The 25,131-nt window shown below is 51.3% G+C and overlaps 1 protein-coding gene across 14 annotated transcripts in view; it reads right to left on the bottom strand.

Moving 5' to 3' along the window:
* The window catches only part of PRRC2B (proline rich coiled-coil 2B), an 86,317-nt gene extending 61,484 nt beyond the window's left edge, over positions 1–24,833 (bottom strand). For 13 of the 14 annotated variants that reach the window (XM_048223416.2, XM_048223423.2, XM_048223418.2 and 10 more), the window contains exon 1: positions 24,611–24,832. The gene's annotated coding sequence lies outside the window, so the exon portion shown is untranslated. Of the gene's footprint in view, positions 1–24,610 lie in introns of all 14 variants that reach the window. The other variant, XM_048223419.2, reaches the window with a different exon arrangement.
* Between the last annotated feature and the right edge of the window lie 298 nt (positions 24,834–25,131).

The raw sequence follows: 25,131 nt of genomic DNA, 5'->3' as shown, positions 1-25,131 counted from the left end.
TCCACAGGCTTTTATCAGGCACTACCATGTGCCCGGCACCGAGCTGGGCCCTGGGACGCAGCAGAGGCCAGGCTGGACCCACCCCTCCGTATGTCCAGTCCAAAGAGATGACTCAACCCACCCATGATCACAGGGCTAATTAATAAGAAACCTGTTCCAGAATTTTTTGCTTCAGTACAATGATGAAAAAATGGTGCATCGCAGCTATCCCTCCGCTGTCCCTGACACCAGAGCTCTCAAATGACCGGTGACCCTACAAACATTTCTGAACAAAATCAGTGGTGCCTCCTTTCCGGCCACACACCTCGCAGAACTACAGACTTAGCATTGTTAATTTAAATTCATCTAACTACAGTGTTCCTTCCTAAATTAAAAACCAAATGACAAAGGCGAGGGAAGGAAAAATTATTTACCAGCCATTCTGGACTATCCAACTTCCACATGAAATCCTAACGTGCTTGACTTCCACACATCAAATGTCTTTTAATTCTGAGACTTGACCAGAAAATACCTGTTTCCACAGACAGTGCTAAACAGTCTTCTTAAATTCTGTTGGTTCACTACTACAAACAGAGCTTTGATTCTGCACTGCCCGGGCCTGTAGGCAGAGGTGACGGTGACCACAGATAGCTCTCCTGGGTCTTCCTGGTGACAACACCCTCCTAAGAACTAACCAGTCCCCACCCCCACCCCTAGGAAGCACTAGGAGACCAGAAGCCTGACCACACCTCCAGTCCTGGCACCCCTGAAAAAAAATGAAGAAAAATCCCAGGCAAACAAGATCCATTCTCCTGGGAACTCCGAATTGTGTCTAGGATTGTTAGTTGGTCTACGGCTGTTGCTTGTTCAGGTGAAATGCTTCCCACCCCTGGCAACCAGCGCACCTCGGGGAAGCCAGGGCATGGCACACACTGGATTAACGCCTGCATTAAACTTGTACGCGCACTTTTTTGAAGTGCCCCCTCCTCCTGCTTTTTCACCAAGTTTTGCACCTGTTGACACATTACTGGCCTCCCTTGCCCTCAGTTTCCCTGTTTACAGAATTGAGGGGCCAAGATTTCCCAAGTCCCAGCCGGTTCTAAAAATCAAGCACATCAGTGTCGATACCCCACAGCCACAGAATTACAAATGACTTATTGTCAAAGTGGCCGTCTCTTATCGCACATCCGGTACTGGATTCTATATTCCTACCTAAAGCTGGGATGCTAACAGGCAAAGCGTGGAGCCACCGTTGCTGTGGAAACAGCATCTGTGGGGGAGGGGCCACATCCGTTTCATTTTCATGCTTGGCGATCAGACCGCAGAGAGGGAGGTTCTCCCAGCCCCAAGGTCCCCGCAGGATGGGAGTGCACCAGTGATTGTCACCCTAAGAAGAATATGCATCAGAACCCTAGACGGCCCACGGAGCATAAACTATTCACTGCCCGGCCCTCCACAAAATAAGATTACAGACACTGGCCTTAAAGCAGAGTTCTTTTTTTTTTAAAAAAAGATTTTATTTATTTATTTGACAGAGATAGAGACAGCCAGCGAGAGAGGGAACACAAGCAGGGGGAGTGGAAGAGGAAGAAGCAGGCTCCCAGCAGAAGAGCCTGATGGGGGGCTCGATCCCAGAACGCTGGGATCACGCCCTGAGCAGAAGGCAGACGCTTAACAACTGAGCCACCCAGGTGCCCCTTAGAGCATAATTTCTCTCATGAAGCCAGATTTCACTGGACACATGTGTAATCACTCGGGTCTCCCCAGTCGGAGGCACCCCCAGTAAAGCGGCAGCATACTTGGGGCCTAGCCCAGCCCCACCCCCATCTGGCTACTCTGCTTGCCCCTTGGTTGTCACAGACATCAGGCCAGGAGCACTCACTGTTAGTAGGAGTTTGACCAGCTCACAGGTGTCTGCTGAATTTCTACACACACACACACACACACACACACACACACACACACACACACGATGTCCGACTGGTCTCATCAGATGGCAGAAAAGTGCAGGCAAATATCCGGGTGTGAATCATGAAGCCGGACAAGACGAGAGAACACGTTTCTCGGTGGGTCAGAGGCATGTTCACGCAAGCCTGACTCACGCCTGCATCTGCGGGACAAGAACCGGCAGAGGCACACCAGCTCCTTGCAGACGGGCACAGACTGAGCTTGGCTTGTAGCCACGGCTTTCTCTCCCTTTGGTAGGTACCAGAATTATTTTTTTTCCCAAATAAAATCTAATTTGGATCCTCAGTATCACATATATAACAGATACGAGCCCAGGCTGCCGCGCCAGGAGGGGTCCTGCCAGCCCCCCACCCCCTACATGGTAACCCGGCTCCTTCCCACAGCAGCCACTCTGAAGCACGCCAGGGAAGCATAACAACGGGCCTGGAGCACTTTGAAAAGGGCTGGCCTACACGAAAATATCACCATTAGGCAGAAGAAAAAGGGGCCTAAAATCCACGGGAAGATAGCTCTGAGTTAGGGAGAAAAGGACACTTAAAAGCAGATGCCGGTCTGCATATTCTGCAAGTCAGCTAAAGTGGTGCTGAGAGGCCCAGCATTTGCTGGAACAAAAACAACCAGAAAGATTGGCCCACAGAGGCAACTTAATACCCAAGCCCCGCCTCTGCAGACAGTAGTCCCACCTGTCACACAGGTTCCCCAGCCTGCCTGTCAGCTGCCTGCCAGAGGGATAACGTCCCTGCACTCCGTCTTATCAAAAGCCATTTCGGGGGACAGGGTTAATTTCACTCTGCTTGGCTATGAGCCAGTGCCAGACGCCCACCTGGCCAGGTGATCCGGGCCAGCCTGTAAATCACCAGGGACCCACTGCAGCCACACATCGGCTCCTGAGAGCCAGGCACCCTGCTGAGCACCCACGTGCCCTCACTTCTGGAAGGTACTACTGCCACCAGCCTGCTTTACGGAGGACACTAAAGTGTAGTCCGGACAGAGAAGTAAATTGTCCAAGGTCACAAGACTACAAGACTTCGACCCTCAGGACCTGGAGACATCACCAGTACTGAAGAAGGACCTACCGCGTGCTCCAGCTCCGGCCCTGCTCTCCCTGCGCGCACACGACCACTGGGCGAAGACTCATGATCGGCTAGAACAGTGAGCTCAGTGCACGTGCCACGACAGGGAGGCACAAGCAGGCGCCCCAACCCGCGGGTGGGTGGGGGGAGGCGAAGGCGGTCTGTCTCCCAACAGAAGGAACAGAAAGATCCCACTGTGACACAAAAAAGCACGATCCAACAGGAATGGAAGACTGAGGGCAGGCTGGACAAACACTTGAGAAAACCACCAGAGGGGCCAGAAAGGACATGGTCATTAGTCAGCATACTCGTCAAGTCTCAGTCAAACGTGAAGAACCATCGCCACAAAATCCAGGTATGAGATTAATACATAATTCCACCCTTTGCCAACATGCCAACGACTGGCAAAAAAGAACTTTGACTTAAGGGGGGCATCACACCCCCGACTTCAAATCCTCAGACGCTTACTGACCGTTACGTGTGTGCCTAGGATGCGGCGTCGACAGAGACTCCATCCCTGTCCCCAGAACACGACGTTTACTGTGAAAGGACAGATAGTGTGTGTGGCTTTGCAGGCCGCAGACCCCACCTCAGCTACTCAACTGACCAAGTCTGCCACTGCAGCTCAGAAGCAATCAGACAACACAAACAAAAGGTCGAGCTGTGTTCCAATAAAACTTCATTTTGGGGCTGCGGTTTGCTGACCCCTGGTCTAAAGGAAAATAATGTGTTACAGGAAGGTGAATTCAGGTAAAAGAGCTTCACGTACACGTCAGGATGGAGCAGGAGCTGGGGACAGAAGTGGGGGGACTGGGGGTGGGGAATCCTAGCTGGGTTTCGCAGGGGAACTCCTGCTGCCTCCCTCAGCAGCAACTCAGGCCAAACATTCCACACACCTCCAGCTTTCAGAGGCTCCCTACAGGGCAGCAGTCAGAGAAGCGGGGACTCAGACTTCTGCATCCCCTGGCTGGAAGGGGCCCCTGGCTGGGAGGGGCCCCCAGCTGTGAGGGGCAGGTCGTCTGCAAAGCTGGGGCCTGGGCTCTTTGGGGCACAATGCTGTCCTTCCACTAGCAGCCACCCAGCCTCGAGGCTTCTGCTGGAAAGCCATGAGCGGTGCCTGCAGACTACAGCACAAACCTCTCTAAGAGCAAGCCGCTTGAAAATAAAGGCAAGGCAACAACATCGAGATGAAAACGGGGTTTCTCGTCCCCATGCTTGTTAGCCACCACCAGAAAAGAGCCCCGACCATCCCCAGACAGCATGTTCAGGAAGCGGAAGAAATGAAAAATAAGAAACAAGGCATGTGCTGCAGGGCCCAAAGCACTCGCCCAGTCCACTCTTCTGCACACTTGGGTTTGTAAGCCCCATCCTTGACTCCCTGGACCACACACAGCTCTTCTGGACTGGCCCTTGCACCCCCCTCCACCAGGGCCCAACCAGATCAGAAGCCCCTGCTATCACACCTTTATCGGGATCCCACTGTGCCATGGACAAGCCCAAACCTCCAGCCCAACATACTGGACCCAAACAGCCCCCCAGTCTCATCCCCACCCCCACCAGCATCAGCTCTCCAAAGCACCGAGTTTGCATCTCGCCTCCCCCCCCCACCCCGCCGGCTGTGACTTTAAGCCTGTTTCCTTGTGGATTAAATAGAGATGAAAATACTGTTACCCACCTCCCAGGTCTGACGTAAGGAATAAATGAGAGAAGGAACACAACACACGTGACCCAGTGCTTGTCTGCCCTTAGAAGGTTCTCGGCCAAGGGCAGCTGTCACACTGGCTCCACACAGCTCATCTCTCGGCCGCCCGGCCCCACCATCAGCCTGGCGCACAGCATTCATTCCTCGGATGACTGTGCAAGTGGTGAAGCCTCCCTCCTCCCCACCTCTGGGCTCCCACCTGTGTGTCCAGCTCCTGCTGTGACCTCCAGACCTGTCCCCTCTGGTGCATCACAGCCGAAGGGCCCCGATGCAGAGTGCAGGCCTCTAAAACCACCATGAGAAACCAGAGAAATGGTTAGGATCTGCTGGTGGATCCTGTTATAAATTCTCAAGACAGAGACACACTTTCACTCGCAGGAAACCCTCCTGAGATAAACACACCACTGCGGCTCCATCTTAAACAAGACGAAACTGCCCCAGCGTCAAGGGTTCCCACTTCAGGGCGGCAGCTTGCGTACCTGGCGCCACCGCACACCCGCGTTACGAAAGATGCTTCAAGGAGCGGGTCATCCTCGCCCCGCTCATTTGTTTATCCGTAACATTCTTCAGTAACAAAAAGGATATATGCTTGATAGAAGCTTTTAAAAATACAGAAAGTTATCACGGTCAACCAGTTCCTGCTCCACGGGCTGGCCTCCCCTTCATCAGCACAAGTCCCTACACTCGGGGCCACCTGCCTCCTGCTCCTCTGTTCTACTCTGCTTTTGTTTCCCAGTTCAAACGAGTTCGGCAACGAAGGTCATCAATCACTGTTAACTACATTCTAAACCGATTTGCTATTTGGTTAAGCAAATTATAAAAATGATTTTAAGGGAAGCTTCCAGAGGACAGCTGACAGGCCAAGCACAGGCACGGGGAAGAGTCCCAGCAGTGATTTTGTTTACACCCAAAGCCTTCCCGTAGGAAGGACGTCACTGTAGAGGCTAGAAGCTGGGCTGGAAGAGGGAGGACGGATGGGCAGGAAGTGTCTGTCTCTCGCCCATTCCTTCCCCCTACCCAAAGCCTGTGCCCTCACAGATCCACTGCTCTAAGCACACAGGAGGGTGGAGGGACAGAGACTGGGTCTACAACTGCCCAGCCGCGGCCACCGCTAACTGCATAAACTCACAGCTGCCCCAGACCGACGGAGGGGCTCCTGCAGACTGTGCTCTCTACGCACACAGAAGGAACCACCCTGAGTCCAAGGGCCAGCTCAGCCACTTCTGTTTGTGCTTCTCCACACGGGGACAGAAAGTCAGCTTTGGCAGGTTGCTGGAGGACCAGAAACGACGGTCACAAGGTGTGATACAAACAGCCCTTGCTGAGTACTCGCGGCACCAGACGACTTCCCTGCCACACTCCTCCCAGCGCCCAGCCTCCCTCTGCAGCCCTGGAAGCTTCCGGCTCCACACCTTCTCAAGAGTGGGGGGGGGAGGAGAGAGTTCACTCCCTGTATATGCAAGGAGGTGGCGACAAATAACCAGACATCCCAACCTGACCTTTCTCCCGGGCCCTGCAACACTCTGCAGCCACTGTAACAAATAGTAGCACTCAATGTTTGACACAGAAAGACAACCACTGAGGATTGGGGGGGGGGGTGCACAGCAGCAGAGCCCTGTAACTGACAAATACACACACCTACTATTCAAACACGTGCACATAAATATGCCTGTATATCTACCCGGATATGCACACATACCCCTTAATTCAATCCCATTTGATTCAAGAGACACTATTTAGAATACAGGGAGGTAGGTTCCGGTAAATACTGCAAAAAAGACTACAGGCATTTATAGCTCACCCTTCCAAAATCCCCTAAAATGAAAATAAACAACAAAGGGCGCCCAAAGGTCAGGGCCGATTTTGGCCGACAAGGAACAGACAGGAGTGGGAACAGATCTCACAGAGTGCAGGATCCTACAAACAGGACTGCTGGGCACTAGAGAGAGCTCAGGAGGCCCCGAGAGGTGGTGGGCACCTGGGGGCAGGGGACGGGGGGCGGATTTAAAGGTGGGAGAGCTTCTTGAAAGCCTCGCCCCCTCTGGATAAATTAAACAAGTATAAACTTGAAAAACCAAGATCAAAGAGGATATGGGTGAGGAAAAGAACTTAAAACAACAAAAACAAAACAAAACAACAAAAACCAAGCTTGGTGAAAACGTGAGTGGCAAATCCTGGGCGCCTCAGCCCCCTCTGCTGTCAGCATCACTGCGGAGCGGCGGACAAACATATTCCAAACATATTCCGTCCCTCTCTCCGTGCCCCTGGCAAAGACGAAGGCGTCTTCTCTTGAAAACCAACAGACACAAACACCCGGGGCTCAAGGAAAGCAGGCCCACGCCTCCCACCAGCTCCCCTACAGGGAAGAGCTCCCCCACTGCCCCACCCACTCCGGACCCAGTCAGCTGTGTGCACCCAAGACGGCGGACACTGGAGAGGCCTCAGCGAAAAGGCAGATACCAAATACACAGACAAACAAAAGAACCTGGAAGAAACGGACAGCGCCAGGAACCAAAGATTAAAAAACAGAAAGTAATGGGGTGTCGGTGGCATCTGCCTTCGGCTCAGGTCATGATCCCAGGGTCCTGGGATTGAGCCCTGCATCGGGCTCCCTGCTCACCAGGGAAGCCTGCTTCTCCCTCTCACACTCCCCCTGCTTGTGTTCCCTCTCTGGCTCTCGGTGTCTCTCTGTCAAATAAATAAATAAAATCTTTAAAAAAAAAAAAAGTAACATAAAAATAGTATTCTCAGAAAACGAAAAGATACTATATCCACGTAACAGGAACGGGATTTTTTTTTTCTTAAGCGGCAATCAGAAAAAGCCCAAGAAGTATTAAATATATGACAGGCCAAACCCCATTACCTTACGTTAATCATCAGACAAATCTCAACAGAGAGACATTCTAGAAAATACAGGGCCAGTACTCCTCAAAACTGTCAAGGTCATCAGAAACAAGGAAAATCCGGTAACTCGGTCTGGAGGAAACCAGGCATAAGGACAATTAAATGTGTGATCTTGGAACAGAAAAAAACACATAAGGTAAAAAACTAACAAAACCTGAATAAAGTATAGAGTTCAATTAACAACAATGTATCAGTGTTGGTTAATTAGTCAGGACAAAGTACCATACTAACATTAGAACTTTATAACAGGGAGAAACCAGCAGTATGGTATACAGAAACTAAAACTTCTGTAAATCTAAACTATTCTAAACTTGTTTTTTTAATTTAAATTTCAACAGAAGAAATGAAAGATAAAGTCAAGGAACTCTCAGAAAAAAATAGCAAGAAGGTGACTGCTGGTCTTCCCCCCACCCCAAAATTAAAGGATGAACCCAGGAGTCCAAATTTAACTAGGACTGATGGAAACATAGGGTTTCCCAGGAAAAAAACGGGAAAATAATTTATCAAATGAAAAAAACATGAAAAATCCCCAGAGTTGAGTGCCCAGGATTGCAAGGGCCTACCTAGTGCTCAGAATAATGGAAACAAAAAGGTCAAAGTATATTAGGGATAAAGAGAAGAACCCAAAAGCTTATGAAAGTGCCCCAACCACCCACCAAAAAAAAGAAAAAAAAAAAATCCCAGGGAGGAACAAGCAAAATGGCAATGAAGTCTCTTAAGAGCAACGAGGCGCTTCTGCACTTCCCACCAACATCATTCCCCTCCCTGGAAAATGATTTTCAACCTAGAATCTAATACTCAGCTGACCAAGTCAAGCGTGGGGATAGAAAAAGACACTTTCAGACTCACACTAGGGCTCAAAACCTACACCTCCTGGGAAAGCTGAAGAGGAACACACTCTAACGAGAGAGCAAACGTCACAGCAGCGAATTCTCCCTTCCTCTTTCCCGGAGGAAGTGATCTCCTCCTTCCCCAGCTGCCCCACCCCCGGCCGGGGGGAGGACCAAGCTCCGTTCCCCGGGCGGTCCGGTCTGTCGGCTCAGCCAGGCTACGTGACTCACCAGGACAAATGAGATGCCTCGTTCCTTCATGACAGCAAGGCACACGGACCACCCAACTGGAAACCTCCCCCCTCTGGACTTCCACGCACCTGGGGCAATAACTTCCTCATTGTTTACGGCAGCTTACGATAGTTGCAGTCACTTGATGCTCCAATCACCCAACTGAAACACGCGTGGGATCCAGGAAACAAGGGATCCAACAGAGGGACAAAGCCCCAGAAATGCCAACCAAAGGAAGCCCAAGATGGCTGCTGCACATCAGGCAGGGGAGCACCTGTCCTCATGAGAGCGGGACGGGGCTCCAGGGGTAAACAGACTCAGATTATCTAACGTACCGGGACAGTTAGAAAATAGCATTTGTTGCATTTTATTGGCGCATCTGTAAAAAGGAGAAGATACAAGTTTTAATGTCATTCAATTTATCAATTTACCTATTTTGCTAGTGCTTTCTGTGTCCCACTTAAGGAATTTCGTTTTCTCCCAGATCGTAAAGATACTCTGTTTTCTTCTAGAAGCTTTACTCCCTCATCTTTCATGGTTAGCTCTATCATCTATGTAAATCGTGATTTGAGGCATAAGACTCATTGTCCCAGTGCCTTTTCTGAAAAGGCCACCTTTTCTCTTCGTCTTATGGCCCCTATGTCATAAACTGACTACTTCTGTGGTCTGTTGCAAAGTCTCTGTTCTGTTCTATCAGCCTATTGTCTATCCTTCTGACGACACTGGGCCACCTTCATGACCACAGCTTTTATAAAGTCTGGACATCTAGAACGGCAAGTGCTTCAGCTCTGTTCTTCCTCAAGAATGCTTGGGTTATTCTTGGCTCTTTGCATTTTTATATGAATTTCAGAATCAGTTTGTCAATTTCCAAATGAAATAACAAGAAAAGAAAAGCCCGCTGGGATTCTGACTGGAATCACACGGAAGACAGAGTTCAAATTCAGGAGAACTAACATCTTTACAAGGCCATACTCACCAATGCTGGTGAGTATGTGGGGCAAGGACAACTCTCGCCCACTGCCAGTGGCCGTGCCAACTGGTACAATCACTGGAAAAGTGGCAGCTGTCTGCTAAAGCTGACCATATGCTGACCCTGCGACCCAACCATTCCGTTCTAGGGTATGTACCCAACAGCACAAGTACACGTGTACACATCCCAGGAGATGTGTACGAATGTTAACAGCAGCATTATCCGGAACAGCTCAAAATGGAAACTAACACAAGCTAAAAGTCTATCAAGTCTATCACCACTAGAACGAATCAGAACTACATCCCCATTACGGAATACTATTCAACAACAAGAATGAATAAACTCACAGATCTAATGTGGAACGAAAGAAGCATATACAAGAAAGTAGGAAGCTGAACAGACAGTCACTTTGTAAGAGTCAGGGTCAATCCATAATGAAAACACTGACTGGCATAACCCTACTGCACACCAAGTAACCTCAAAGTGGAAAAAAAAAGAAAACACGGGAAAAAAATCTCTATACCTCGGTGGATCAAGCGAACTCAAAACAGAGACGGTAACAGCTGATCTAATTAAGGTCCATCAGCAAACATGCCCACGGGCGCCCAGCGGCTCCGTCAACAGAGCACGTGACTCCTGATCTCTGGTTGTGAGTTCGGGCTCTGCACTGGGAGTAGAGATTACTTAAAAATAAAGTCTTTACCCAAAAAAAGTGACTACACAGGAAACTTTAAGGAAAAACCCCAATTCTGAAAAGCAAAAATCTCCGCCCAAAGTGCAATAAACCAAGACATAACGAAAGCAGAAGTACAAAATAACCCTGTCGGCTGGAAAACTTACAACTCTCTTAAAAAAATTTGAATCAAAGGGAAATTCAAAACCATCATGGCAGAATACCTAGAAAAGCACAGATGGAGAAAAGAACAGTACGCATCAAAACTCTTAAAACAAAGACAAACTTGTACTTAGAGGACATTTACTAACCTAAAAACCTTAAATTTCTAACAGAAAAGAATGAAATTAAGCATCCAATTCTATAAGTTGGAAAAAAGACATAATGGGGGTGCCTGGATGTCACAGTCGGTCAAGCATACGACTCTTGGTTTCGGTTCAGGTCATGACCTCAGGGTCAAGGGACTGTCCCTGCGTGGGGCTCCCTGCTGGCGGTGAAGCCTGCTTGGAATTCTCTTTCCCTCTGCCCCCACACTCCTCTCTCTCTAAAAAAGGAAACAAATAAGACGTGACTGAATGCAGAGGGACATAGAAACAATCAATGAAGAAAGAGCCAAAAGTAATTTAATGAATTTAATGAATACATTTGAATAAAATGGAATTAAAAATAGTTCTTTGAACCAAGAAATAAAATAGATAAACCACTGAGAAAAAGGTCTATGTACCTCATTTTACAGACAAGACACTAAGTCCAAGAGGTTCCAAGACTGGCCCAGGTCACTACCAACAAGTCAGGGCATTGGAACATCTGAGCTCAAACCCAGGTCAGCCTGACATCCAGGTCTGCTCCGAAGTGTGGGCACTCAGTGGGCCCCAGAGAATGACGACGTGGCCACCAGGATAAGATGCCCACAGTACTCCCAGGCTCTGCCAGTACTCCCAGGGCATTGTGAGTGCGCCGGTCAAGTGTGGCCTGGGGGGGGGGGGGGGACTGGGCAGGTACTGCATCAGGGGAGGGACTCTAACGGAGCACCAGGGCCCCAAAGGGTGTGGTGCCTCCAGGCTCCTCACCCACAGGGGTCTGTCTTGAGGCTCCAAGCCACAGTACCTGCCAGATGGCTTCAGTGACACCTGTCATCACTCCTGACCAACTTGAACTGTTATGGCTCCTTTCTTCATGGGCCATGGAGTCAGTCCCTACACACCTAGCTCACAGACGTGGGCTGAAGCCTACAGAGGACTCTGGCTAGAAATCCACTTGCAGTCTGCAAAGAGTTCCTGAAAATGTAGTTAATTTAACAACAACAATAAAAAAAGACAATTTCAATTTAGAGCTGGAGATGGACAGTTAGATAGACGTGCCACATACAGGCCTCTCTCTCCAGGGTCAGAACTTACCAGGGACCTGGCAAATAAAAGAAATACATCACACACACACCTGTACTTGAGTTCCTCTTTCCTTTTCCACCTCCAGAGAGTGGAGAATTAGCAAGTGAGGAGCGCTTTGCAAATGCCACCAAAATCTATGTTTTTTCTTGTAAAACCTGATTTAGCAGAGAACAGAAACTGGAGATGGCATTTGTATTGGACTGTTCTTTCTAACCAGATCAACAAAGCAGATTCTGAGGGCCACTGACAGATGAACAGAAACACATGATTGACTCGGGTACACTGCTGTGAGCCATCAGGGCCCAACACCAGGAGCCAGGACACTCGGGAAGAGGCCAGGCAAAATACAGAGCCTGGAAGAAGCTCCTGCCAGGAAAGAGCCAAAAATGTACCAGCTGCCTGGTCCTGGGACCACGCTCCCCGGGCATGTATGTGGTTACCTTTGTAACTACCGGATGTTACAAACACACATTCAGGGTAATAAAGGCAAGTAACACTACAGTATGCAAAATAAGTCAATCCAACTCAAAAGGTAATGACCATGAACCTGATGGAGAGCCTTGGCACCTTTCTTCCTCAGCTCGCAGACACCCAGCAGCAGCTCCCGGTCTTCCAGCTGCATTCTACCAACGAGGGAAGTTACCCATTATGCTGCAGCTCACTTCCTTCTCTTAGTGCTCTGGTCGTCTTTCCAAGAAAATAACATACCAGTCTACCTCAGCATTTGAAGGCCTGCATATAGTATTTCACTGCGCAACCGTGCCACATTTACCCACTGCCCTACGGAGAGCTGGAGAAATTATTTCCCACTGTGGGCGCCTGGGTGGCTCAGTGGGTTAAGCATCTGACTTGGTCATGATCTCGGGGTCCTGGAATGGAGCCCTGCTCAGCGGGGAGCCTGCTTGTCCCTCGGCCTCTGCCCCTCCCCCCCCCGCTTGTGCTCTCTCTGTGTCTCTCTCTCAAATAAACAAAATCTTAAAAAAAAAAGAAAGAAAGAAAGAAAGAAATTATTTCCCACTGTGCACTACGACAAATAATGCTACAACCCACATCCCAGTACATGTATGCAGACACACCTGGGGCCAATATGTGTGGACCATCTGACATTTCTATGAAGCATATTTCTAGATGGTGCCCAAGGAATTGAAAGGCTGGAAGGAGACCCCAGACATCCCCCCGCCACGTGAACACACCAGAGGCAGATGCCCTCTAGCAGCCGCTGCCCCAGGAAGGAAGAACACAGCCCACCGACAACAAAACAAAGGCCCCATCTTCCAGCCCTCCCCCAACTGTGGCAGTCCTGTGGTTCCACCGGGAGAAGGCGGAAAAGAGGCAACAGTGGCTTCCTGACAAGCCCCAAAGGAGACTCCCTAGCAACAAACCATTCCACCCGGAGGGAACGGCGCCCTTTAATCCGAGGGAGGAAACACTTCACCGGCTGGCCGGCGGACTCACTACCACACTGCACAGACGACCCTCCTAACCCTGCGAAGTGGCCGTCCACCACCCCCCATGGAGGCCACAGATGAAGGAAGAACAGGCCAAGGTCACTGTCCTCATCAACGCAGAGCCGAGCCGCGGACACTGGGCTGTCTGCTTACAGAGATGGTTCATCAACCACGCAGCCCCCAGAAATCCAGCTTTTCTGATGAAAGTAAATTAACAAGCCCACATATGCTGAAGGCAGGGGGGCTGAAAGGGCTGAGCTGGTTTCAATGGTCTCCAACAAAGCCCAAACGACCATACCCCCGGAACCCACATGCTATCTATTCTGCAAGCCTCAGACGCTACCGGAAACCCAGGAAGATTACCGTCGCTGGGCCATCAATCAGCGAAGTAACAAAAAGGAAGAACCCAAAAATAAGGGGCAAGCGTTCCCAGGAGCTTTCACAGGCCAAACTCTCACCGCAGTACAGGGGAAAAGAGCACGTGCGCTCACGGAAAACACACTGTTTACAACAGGTCTTACAGCGATACCCACACCGCTGGAACTCTCTTCTCACAATCTTCCCAGCCCCCTCCCCACTCCATCATCTCCCCCACCAATCCTCACACACCACCCCGTGCAGCTCCCTACCCTAGACAAGCACCGCCCACCTTGCCCCCCACGCCCACTCCCGTGACAGCATCCAATCCTCGACCTGAAGATCCTTGCAGGGCTGCACTCACCGGCTACATCCCCTCTTTGCTGTACAGAGTCATGTCATGACTCGTCCAGGGTGGCAAAGAACTACAATGGCCTTTCTTTAATTCCTTAAGAGAACAACAAAGGACCCCAATGACAATGCTGGGGAACCATATGTAAAATAAAATGTCTTTTACTTGTCTTTATTTACGTTAAGATATACCGACAAGGGCTCCTGGGTGGCTCAGTCAGTTAAGCGTCTGAGTCTTGATTTCAGCATGATCTCAGGGTTGTGAGATCAATCCCTGCCTGAGCCCTGTGTCCAGCTCTGCGCTGAGCGGAGCCTGCTAAATATTCTCATTCTCTCTCTCTCTCCCCCTCTGCTCCTTCCCACCCCACCCTCTCTCTCTGAAAAAAAAAAAAAAAGATACACCTATAAACATTCATGTCTCCTGTTTTTCCAGTGGTCACTTCTGATTTAAAATTCATATGCATAGGGGCGCCTGGGTGGCACAGCGGTTAAAGCGTCTGCCTTCGGCTCAGGGCGTGACCCCGGCGTTCCGGGTTCGAGCCCCACGTCAGGCTCCTCCTCTATGAGCCTGCTTCTTCCTCTCCCACTCCCCCTGCTTGTGTTCCCTCTCTCGCTGGCTGTCCCTATCTCTGTCGAATAAATAAATAAAAAATCTTTAAAAAAAAAATAAAATAAAAATAAAAATAAAATTCATATGCATAGTTAAAGCATTCCCATTAGCGGAAAATAAAACTGTTCTCCAGACAGCACTCATCTCTTGATCTGAAAAAGGGATAGTTAGGGCAGGACGAGATGACTCATTTTCTACTCCGTGCACTTCTAGAGTGTTTGGGTTTTTGTAACAAGCCTGTATGGTTACATACACTGTATTAAGGTCCAGGTAAACTGCGCAATACAGAATTGATGCTTTACACTGTTTCTGAGCCGACTAGGGGCCAGGGTCACAGCAAACACTCTAAGACAGGTTTCATCCCCATCTGGCAGGAAACAGAGGCTCAAAGGGGTGAACAGCACTTGACGCTCCTACAGCAAGTCCATGTAAGTGATGCCCGAGGCCCAGTCAGGGGGAGCCAGGGTCATAGGCCGGCAAGCGGCAGAGCCTCCCTTGCACCCATCAACCACGTGAACACACCTGTCTTTACTCCTCAAGACACTTACCTGCAACTCTCCCAGAATGGCAGAGACTCAGCACAGGGCGGCAGCAAGTTACGTAATGCCCCAGCAAGGTGCTGTTTACCTGGGACAAGGAGAAGTGTGGCCGACGGTGCTCCGATGCACCTGTCCCTCAGGGAGGCCCTGGGTTAAGGGGTCTGAGCTCCTGGAGGTGACGGCGGGGCTATCTGGGTCTAAGTCTTCTGCACACAGCACAGGGCTTAGCACACTATTAGAAACACGGACATCTAGTAAACAAGTGAGCCCCAAGCGTACAAGCCTGCCTACTCCAAACCCCCAGGCCCTTGGCTAGCGCAGCATCCAGGAACCATTAATAGCTACTGTTTACTGAGAGCCTGCTTGCCTACTGCCAGGTACCTTATAAACACTTCGGCGAACGGCGCACTGAATCCTTCCCCCGTGCTGGGAGGAAGGCGCTACTACCACATTTTGCAGACAAGGAGCACAGAGACCCTGAAAGATGAAATAACCTGGATCACCCAGCTCGCAAGCGGCTGAACGAAGGCAGTGGACGTCAAAGCCAAGGGCTACTCTCCATCAGGAAAGGAGCGGGAGGGGGCAAGGCCCAACTCTGCCGGTGACTTCTCCCAGGCCAAGCTAACCCTCCGGGGCCAGAAGAGGGCCCTCCCCAACTGAACCTCCACCGGGCACTCTCTCTCCCCCCGCAGCACAAATCCGTCCCCACCTGGCCTGATGAAACAGCACGCAGGCATTTCCAGGGGTTCCACCTGTGCGGCCACTTCCCCCAGCAGGGGTGATTTCCTGGAATAACCAGATGGGGAAAGACAGGGCCTAGAGGCCAAGCGGTTGAGTAGGCTGAGTGGCTGAGCGTATCTGCACGACGGCTGTGATCAGGAAATGCAACAGAGGGCTGGCCCCCAAATAAGCTCCCCACAGTAGGAAATACGAACAGCAACAAAATCACCACGGACTGCAAAACGGGAGCCTCGGAACCCTCCAGAGACGCTAGGCTCCAGTGTGTAAAGGCTGGAAGAAAACACCTGTGCCAAGAGGCTACCTGGGCCTCTCTCCACAACCCCCTCCTGGCCTTCCCCCGGGGAGATGCCCAGAGCACCTCCTGCCGTGGCCACGGCCCCTCAAGGCCACAGTGACTGCTGCTTCCATTACAAAACCCAAGATCCCACGCGGGCTGCAGCAAGCCCGAAACACAAAGTGCCTTTGACCTGGGCAACCAGCTCATCCAAAATAATGCAGAAAAGCTACTCACTTAGTAAAGTCCACGGTCCAGAAACACCCACTCTCGCGTACTATTGTTCATACACTGACATAGTTTTTTGAAGAGTTCTTTAGCAGAACTCTTACCAAAACGCTATCCAAGCGGAGGAGTCCACGGGGCAGACACTCAGACGCTAGTCGGTACAAATTATGTATTTCTCAAGAAAAATCTGGCAGAATTTTACCAAAATTGTGTAATATCCAACAATTAGGAACAGCCCAAATGCCCACCAATAGGGAAGAGGTGAAATCAAGGATATCACAAAATACCCCCTTCAATTGCTACAGATGACATCACCGACCCAAGGAGCACACCAGCGCAGAGGGAAGCGCACTTCAGGGATACGAATGCCTGTGTGGGGATAATACATCGCCCTTTTTTTTTTTTCTGGAAGGACGGACAAGAAACTTCTCATAGTGCTTTCTCTGCAGAGAGACTGCAGAAGGGCCCTTACGCCTTTTAATACAGCTTAAATTTTCTAACTACTTTTTTTAAAAAGTCAACTGGAAATATCTGGGCCGTGGAATTATAAACTATTTTGGGTTTTTTTCCTTCATATTCTTCATACACTTGTAGATTTTTTAAAACTTAATAAACGGTATTTTAAAAAACATTGAAAGTGTGATAGATCTGTATATGTTAATATGAAAAAACTCTCTTGACACATTTAAAAATGCAATGTTGTGGTAAAGAAAAAGAAGTGTGATCCCATGTTGTGTTCGGAAAGCCTACCTACAAAGGGCCGTATTTACACGCGCATCCAGAGTCTGAGAGGAAAACACGCCGAACCACAAATAGTAGTTACCGCCTGGGAAGCTGGAGGGAAGAGCTTTCGTTTTTCTTCATACACTTGCTCTTTCTTTTCTTTAATGAGTATGTATACTTTTGCAATTAATTTTATATCAGAAAAAAAAAATTCCACTTTCTGCTCGAGGAGGACAAGGTCTCCACTGTCCCCAGCTACTTGTGAACACTCGGCCCATTCACCCCCGCGGCAGGTCAGCCAGGCGGCAGCGGCGGGACCCCTCCCAGGCGGGCCTGGGTTTCTGTACGGCCTGGGACAGAGCAGTTCTTGAAGCTCTGAACTGTGTGTAAACAACACCTGCCAAAAAAAGCTCTGGAAGACACAAAGGAGCCGTGGAGAGAGCGGCGGGGATGACCTCCTTTTTCCAGTTGGTCCTGCAGCAATGCAACCCATCATTCTACACAAAGATACGATCTCGAAGGACGGTGGGAGAGTCGCCTCTGGCTTCCCAGGGCCGAAGTCCTACCTGCCCTCCCCGGGGCTGGCGACCAGCCACAGCCAAGTACTCACAGAACAGGTTCCCATCCGAAGCGCTCTGGCAAGCAAGCTGACCCACAAGCTTTCTACCGTGGCCACACATTTCTGATTTCAACTTAGAAACCCATTTTTAATACTCCAGGGCTTGGTATACTGTTTTCAATGGATACTTCCTTCTGTCTTTAAGGGTTTTTTTTTAAGACTTTTTATTTATTTGACAGAGAGAGGCAGTGAGAGAGGGAACACAAGCAGGGGGAGTGGGAGAGGGAGAAGCAGGCTTCCCGCTGAGCAGGGAGGCCGATGTGGGGCTCAATCCCAGGACCCTGGGATCATGACCCTGAGCCAAAGGTAGACGCTTAATGACTGAGCCACCCCGGTGCCCCCTCTTTTTTTTTTTATATATATTTTTTTAAAGCAATCTCGACACCCAACATGGGGCCTGAACTCACAACCCTGAGATCAAGAATCACATGGTCCACAAACTGAGTCAGCCAGGTGCCCCAATGGGTGCTGACTTCAAGTCTGCTACACTTCCCAGAATGCTTTCCCTTTCTAGCCCACGCCCACGCTGAGCTGGCCATGACACCTCGGCACACTTCCACGGGAGCCTCCTCTGTGGCTCCGCCACTCCTTCTGCACGTGGGCACCCTCCTGTCACAGACATCGAGCGCAGGGGGGACCAGGAAGCAACAGAATTCTGCTTCAAGGCCCGCACTCCCTCCCTCGCTCCACAGGGGAAACTGTGCCAGTCAACAAACAAGGGCAAGAGTGCATTTGTAAGTTGTCACCCATTGACAGATGAATGGATAAACACAACGTGATGTATGGAATGGAATACGGACTATTATTCAGCCATAAAAAGGAATGGAGTTCTAACACCCACTGCAGCGTGGATAACTTTGAAAACATTATGCTAAGTGAAATAAGCCAGACACAAAAGGGCAAATGCTACGTGATTCAACTTATACATAGACAGACAGACAGACAGCAGACGGTGGCTGCCAGGGGCTGAGGGAAGGGCAATGAGGGGTCAGTGCTTAATGAACAGAGTTTCAGTTTGGGAAGGCGATAAATTTCTGGAGATGGATGGCGATTGCACACTTGAATGTACTTAAGGCCACTGAATTTGTACACTTAAAAAAAATGGTTCAAATGATAAACCTCAGGGGCGCCTGGCGGCTCAGCTGGTTAAGCGTCTGCCTTCGGCTCAGGTCACGATCCCAGGGTCCTGGGATCGAGTCCTGCATCAGGCTCTCTGCTCAGCGGGGGAGCCTGCTTCTTCCTCTGCCTGCCGCTCCCCCTGCTTGTGCATGCTAGCTCTCTCTGACAAAATCTTAAAAAAAGATAAACCTTACGTATATTTTACCACAATAAAATATTGTTTTAAAAAAGCACATTTAAAGTTGTGAAAAGGGGGCACCTGGGTGGCTCAGCCGGTTGAGCGTCTGACTCTCGCTTTCCGCCCAGGTCATGATCTCAGGGGAGTGGGACCGAGCCCTGCGATGGGCTCTGCGCTGGGTGCAGGCGGAGTCTGCTTCAGATTCTCTCTCCCTCTCTGTCCCACTCACTCTCTACCTCTCTCTCCAATAAATAAATAAAATCTAAAGCTATGAAAAGAACTACAAAGAAAAGCAATAGAGGCGAGGAAAGAATCATGGGAGGGTGATGACAAAGGCAGGTTGAGAAGTTCCCAAAGGCCTCTGCAAGGAGGTGCTTGCCTTCTCCCCAGCGGACCGTGAGCTCCTGAGGAACGCAAGTGTGGCATTCACATCTCTACGTCCCCAGAACAGTAAATGTTTTAAGTCAAGACACTTGTTCAGACTCAACCCCGTGAATGGCTTAAGACCCCAAGCCTCACTCAGCAGAGGGCTTAATCAGGACCGAGATACTCAGAACTTAGCGGCCCAGGTAGGAAAGCCACCTTAGAGTCAGGCTGGAGTCAAAAGTGACAAGGGCTGGGGCGCCTGGGTGGCACAGCGGTTAAGCGTCTGCCTTCGGCTCGGGGCGTGATCCCAGCGTTATGGGATCGAGCCCCACATCAGGCTCCTCCGCTGTGAGCCTGCTTCTTCCTCTCCCACTCCCCCTAGTTGTGTTCCCTCTCTCGCTGGCTGTCTCTATCTCTGTCGGATAAATAAATAAAATCTTAAAAAAAAACCCTTATAAAAAAAAAGTGACAAGGGCTGAAGGCGAAAACCCATACTGTGCCAAACAGAACTGAAGAAGGAGCCTGTGATTTCTCTGCTCTGCAAATGCCACTTACGGGAAATAATCAGCAACATACGCCAAGATGTACGTGCAAGGATGTGCCCTAAAAATGTGTATAAGAAGGAAAAGTGGGTGACAACAATTTAAATGTCTAGTAACAGAGGACTAAATAAATCATGGCATATCCACATAAAGCAGTTACACAACTATTAGAATATGTTTTGGGGGCACCAGGCTGCCTCAGTCAGTAGAGCACGCAACTCTTGATCTCGGAGGTCCTGAGTTCAAGCCCCATGTTGGGCACAGAGTTTCCTTAAAACTAATCGTAATAAAATCAAACAAAAATATGTTTTCAATAACTTAGAAAAATACACTATAATGTTAAGAACTATAAACGGTGAACGGTATATATAGTATTTTTCTAATTTTGGAAAAAAGCACATACTCGAAGGAAATACACCAGCTTTCACGGTAGTTCTCTTTGGATGGTGAGGTTCCAGGTTATTTGTATTTATATTTTTTCTCTCTATTCTTTTCAGTATTTTCCCATTTTTTCCCAGTAAAAATGTTACTTTTATGAATAGGGAAAACTGTACTTAAAGGGTCTTGCACAGTGCCCGGCAGGGAGTATGTGCTAGAGGAGCAGCTGCTGCCCGACGGTGACTTCGCAAATCAATAAATACTGGGGCGCCTGGGTGGCTCAGGTGGGTGGGTGTCTGCCTTGGGCTCGGGTGATCCCAGTGTCCTGGGACGGAGCCCCGCATGGGGAGCCTGCTTCTCTCTCCTCCTCTGCCTACTGCTCCCCCTGCTTGTACTCTCTCTGTCAAAGAAATAAATGATATTTATTAAGAAATAAATCAATAAATACTGCTTTCGCAACACCACCAAGAGGAAAAGGCCGATGGTTCCCATGGAGAGGAGGAAGGAAGGATACAGGGCAGAGCTACAAAACCAGCTGCCAGAGGTGGGAGCGGAAGGAAGTACTCTCAGAGAGAAAGTGAAGGACCGCCAGCAACTTAAGATAGACCTCACTCTGCCCCCCAGAACCCTCCCGCCACAGGCAGAGCCCCACAAGCCCGCGCTGCTGCCGGCACCTCCGGGAGAGCAAGCCGGCCCTCCGCTCCGGCCCAGTGGGAAAAAAAAAAAAAAAGAACAAGTACAGCTAACAACACTCGACCAAGACTTCTGGCTCAAGTCACCAAGGCAAGCGTCCGTCCCAGTGCAGAGATCTCCCACATGCCAGCCACAGACAGAAACAATGATCTGTACCATCGACAGCAGAGCCGGGGTCTTGGCGCTCCCAGGTGAGGAGGCCTGCTCCCAATGGCACCTTTTAAGCCGAAAAGCTTGTCATAAACAATTTAATTTCATCAGAAATCTCACCGTCTTTCTCATCTCTCTCTCTCTCCTGAGCACCACAGGCAATGCCTTTCTTTCTTTGTCCAAATGACAGACCAAAGGTTCCTAAGGCTATATATACAAGGCCCAGAAAAGACGGGACTTTCTTAAGTAAGAAATTGAGTTATGACTTGAAAAGCAGACGGTCTAGTTAGCCCTGACCAAGACAGGAGATTCAGGGCACAAAGCCCAACAGCTCTCTGCTGGACATTTTATTTTTCAAGGGGAGTGCACTGCTTTAAAATCCAGTGTAGACAGGCCCTATTTATTACCTGCCTGCCCATAACAAGATACATACGCTTGACAGGAGAGAAGCGTCATTATCAAATTTAAAAATACACGGACTAGCCCACCTGGCCTATTCTGGTTTGAAACAAAAACCAACATAGAAATGATCAATCTTACATGGTAGAATAATGAGACATATAACCAGCATACAGCCATTAGCAACATGAGTCAGTACTTTGTGCAAACCAAAAAAAAAAAAAAAAATCTTTAAAGTACAATAAAATAATCCTTTGCAAAAAAAAAAGAGAACTGAAATTTAAACGTGGATGGGGGATGGTGAACAGGCATAACAAAAATCCCTCGGCCAGGCCAGGCAAGCAGACCGTGCTGGAACTAGTTCTGACTTGCCATTCCTGAAATTCCACTCTCCCAGGGTTTTCTGGCTCTCCCTTCCCCAGGCTCTTTTACCCATTTGGGCTCCAAGGAGACTGAAGGGGACCCAGGCCACGGTAAGCAGCCCCCCCCCCCCCCACACACACACACAGGGGCTGAAACAGGGCCCCTTCCTGCATCCTTGGAAAACTGAAAATTCACAGGTAAACCAAAAGCTTGCTGGGAAGGGCAGTGTATTCATCTCCTTCCCTAACACCAACTAATAAACAGTCCAGCGCCAGAGCTGGCCAGAATGAAATCAGATAGAGAAGGGCCAAGAGGCAGGAAGCTGGGAAAACTGAAAAGGGGTGACATGGCCCGGCTGAGACACGGCCCAGCTAAGGGTGACATGGCCCAGTGGGCCCGGAGGAGGTTCCAAGGAGGTTTAAAAAAAACAGAATACAACAAAACCAAGATGGTTGTGGGAATGTCAACATGTACCAAAGCAAATGCCCAGGAGACTGCAGAACCACTATGAGCCCAAGCAGAGTGTCTCCAGGGCCATTTACAAACAAGCTACAGGTGTGGCCCGGAGCTAACCTGGGTCTCAGCCCTCACCTGTGACCAGGACTGGGGTCAGTTTCCCCTGTACTAGCCTCAGTCCTCCTATGCTCCCCAATAGACACCCTGAGCAGCTTAGCTCTTCTAGGCCATTCTAGTGCTTCCAGGCATTGAACAGTAGCCGTGATATGAAAATATTAGCTAGGGATAGAATTTGGGGATGGGGAAGTCACGGGGCCATCAGCCAGGAGAACAGGAGAAAAAGAACTAGGCAACCAACAAAAACCACATACATTTTCATCACCCTCCCATGGACAGAAGCATTTTGCTACGAACAGAATGTGAGACTCACAAGAGCCCACAACAGATACCCAAGGCAAAGAATTAATTATTCCCATTTTACGGATGCAGGAGTTGCGGCTCAGGGACACGCATAAGGTAACGCGACGAAGACCAGAATCCAGGCTCCAAGAGACACTTGCCCGAACAAGCACAGGCTCCCCAAGTGATAATTTGCCATTCCCAGAGGAAAGCAGTCATCCTCAAAAGGCAGGAGTCCCCAGCCTCAGCTTGTTGTTCTCAGTTTCTCCCAGCCTTCTAGATCTGCCTTAAACCAAGCTGGAGATCTGCTGTGGAAGGGGCACACACCCCAGACCCAAGGACAGTGACTTATTACCACACAAGGCAATTCCTGAGGGGCTCCAAAGGCTCCTCTCTCCCATCCTTGTCTCCCCACAGAGGCCCAGCACTGAATAAACAAGGGCCCAGAGACGTTCCGTGGGTTGGGTGCCTTAGCCCCAGGACCTGTGGCATCCACCGGCTGGATCAGGTCAGCCCGACGGGTGACATCGCAGTGGCTCGATTCCATCCCAGGGCTTGATGGCAGGTACAGAAACAGCAGTAGGAGAAACAACTATTACACACTGTGTGCCAGGTTCTTCTAGGTGTTTCACCATCGCCCTGACCCGACAAGGCGGGGAATGCACTATTTATGCCAGCGAAGGCTCTCTGAACCCTAGGTTTGTCTGGCAGAAGCAGGATTTGCACCCCAAAGCCTGGGCCTCCCCAGTCCCTTCCACCACACAGCACTGTGACAGACAGGGCTGGAAGGCTGCAGATGGAGACCACGCTACGACTTCAAACGGATGGGTACAAAAACCATACTGGATAATGTATAAAGCCACATAAAATGCACACAAAATCTGAAGGGGGGGGAAATCTCAGGACTAATTTAACAATCCTGGAAACCAAAGGCTTCTAAAGGTTTTCGCCCTGGCAGCCATTTAACAAATGACACAGTGGCGAGAGCCTCCCCAGCCCCCGTTCTCCCCACTTCCTCCAAGCTAACCATTCCCCTGAAAAACACCTCCTCTCCCTGCCTAAAGGTGGGCTCGGACCTCCCACGATATTTAGAAAGCGAGGAAGAAAAGAGAAAACCGCCTTCCAATTTTGTGTAGGCAAATCCACTCCAGAAGCCCACGATTTCAATAGTGCTGTTTCTGACTTAGGAGCAGGGGGCAAAAAAGAAAAAAAGAAGGGAGGGGAAAAAAAAACCCCATCTGGCAGGCCCCGAGCAGCGACATCCTGTTTATTATTAAACATTTCTCAGTAACAGAGCATTAAGTATTTCGAAAATAACCCTGTCGCTCGCACACGGAAACCGCGGCCGTCGGCGGCTGCGAGCCCCGTGCCCCTGAACGCCAAGTCCGCGGGCCCGCGGGGGACACCGCCGCGCCCCCCGCCGCCCCCTAGCCCTGCGGCCGGGGGTCGCCCCGACCCCGGGATTCCCGCCCGGGGTGGTGCCCGGCAGGTCGGCCCGGGGGAGGAGGGGGGTGGGGCGGGGGGCTCGGGAAGGCCGCCCCGGCTACTTCCAGAGCAGCGGGGCGCTCCGGACCGCCGGCCTGGGCGGGCGGGGGGCGGCCCCCGGGACGCGGCGGCCCCCGCGCCCCCGCACCCCCGGCCCCGCCGCCCGCCCAGGCCGCGCGGCGCCGCACAACAATGGCGAGCCCGGGCCCGGCCGCCCGCCGCCCCCAGGCCGCCCCGCCCGGCCCCGCGGCCCCGGCCTGGCCGGCGGGCCCACGACGACGGCGCGCTCGCGGACGGCGGGCGGAAGGCGGGCGGCAGGCGGGCGGCCGGGCCCCGGGCTCGCCGCTGTCAGTCAGCCGCCGCCGAGACAAAGCCCGGCCGGGCCGCGCCGCCGCGCCGCCTCCATCTTAGCGCCCGACCGCCGCCCCGGCCCCGGCCCGGCCCGCCCCGCGCCGCCCCGCCGCCCCGGCCCACCTGGTCTGGTTCCGCGGGCGCGACTGGGCCGGGCGATGGCGGTCGGGCGGCGGTCGGGCGCGGAGGCGGCGGGATGGCGGCGGATTGCGAGGCTGCGGCGCGGCTGTTCGCTCGCTCGCTCCCTCCCTCCCGGGCTCGCTCGTCGCTCGCTCGCTCGCTGGAGCCTCGGAGCCTGTGTCTCGCCGCTCGCCTCCCTCTCGCGCTCGGCTCCCCGCCCCCCGCCTGCCGCCGCCCCCGCCTCCTCCGGCCTCCTCCTCCCGCCGCCGCCCGCAGCCGCGCCTCGGCCCGCGCAGCGCCCCCTGCGGCGCCACCCGGCCTGAGGGGGGCAGGGGGCCCCGGGAGGGGAGGGGCCGGGCAGCGGGCGGGGGGGGGGGGGAGGGGCACAGGAGAAAGAGGGGCTGGGGTCCCGGGGAAGCTGAGGGGGAGGGGCACGGGAGAAGGGGGGACTGGGGTCCCGGCCGGGGCGGGGCCGGGCAGCGGGGGGGAGGGGCACGAGAGAAGTGGGGGCTGGGGTCCTGAGG

Source organism: Ursus arctos, unplaced genomic scaffold (assembly GCF_023065955.2).
Source record: "Ursus arctos isolate Adak ecotype North America unplaced genomic scaffold, UrsArc2.0 scaffold_18, whole genome shotgun sequence".
Lineage (NCBI taxonomy): Eukaryota > Metazoa > Chordata > Mammalia > Carnivora > Ursidae > Ursus > Ursus arctos.
This window is presented reverse-complemented; position numbering and strand designations above follow the sequence as displayed.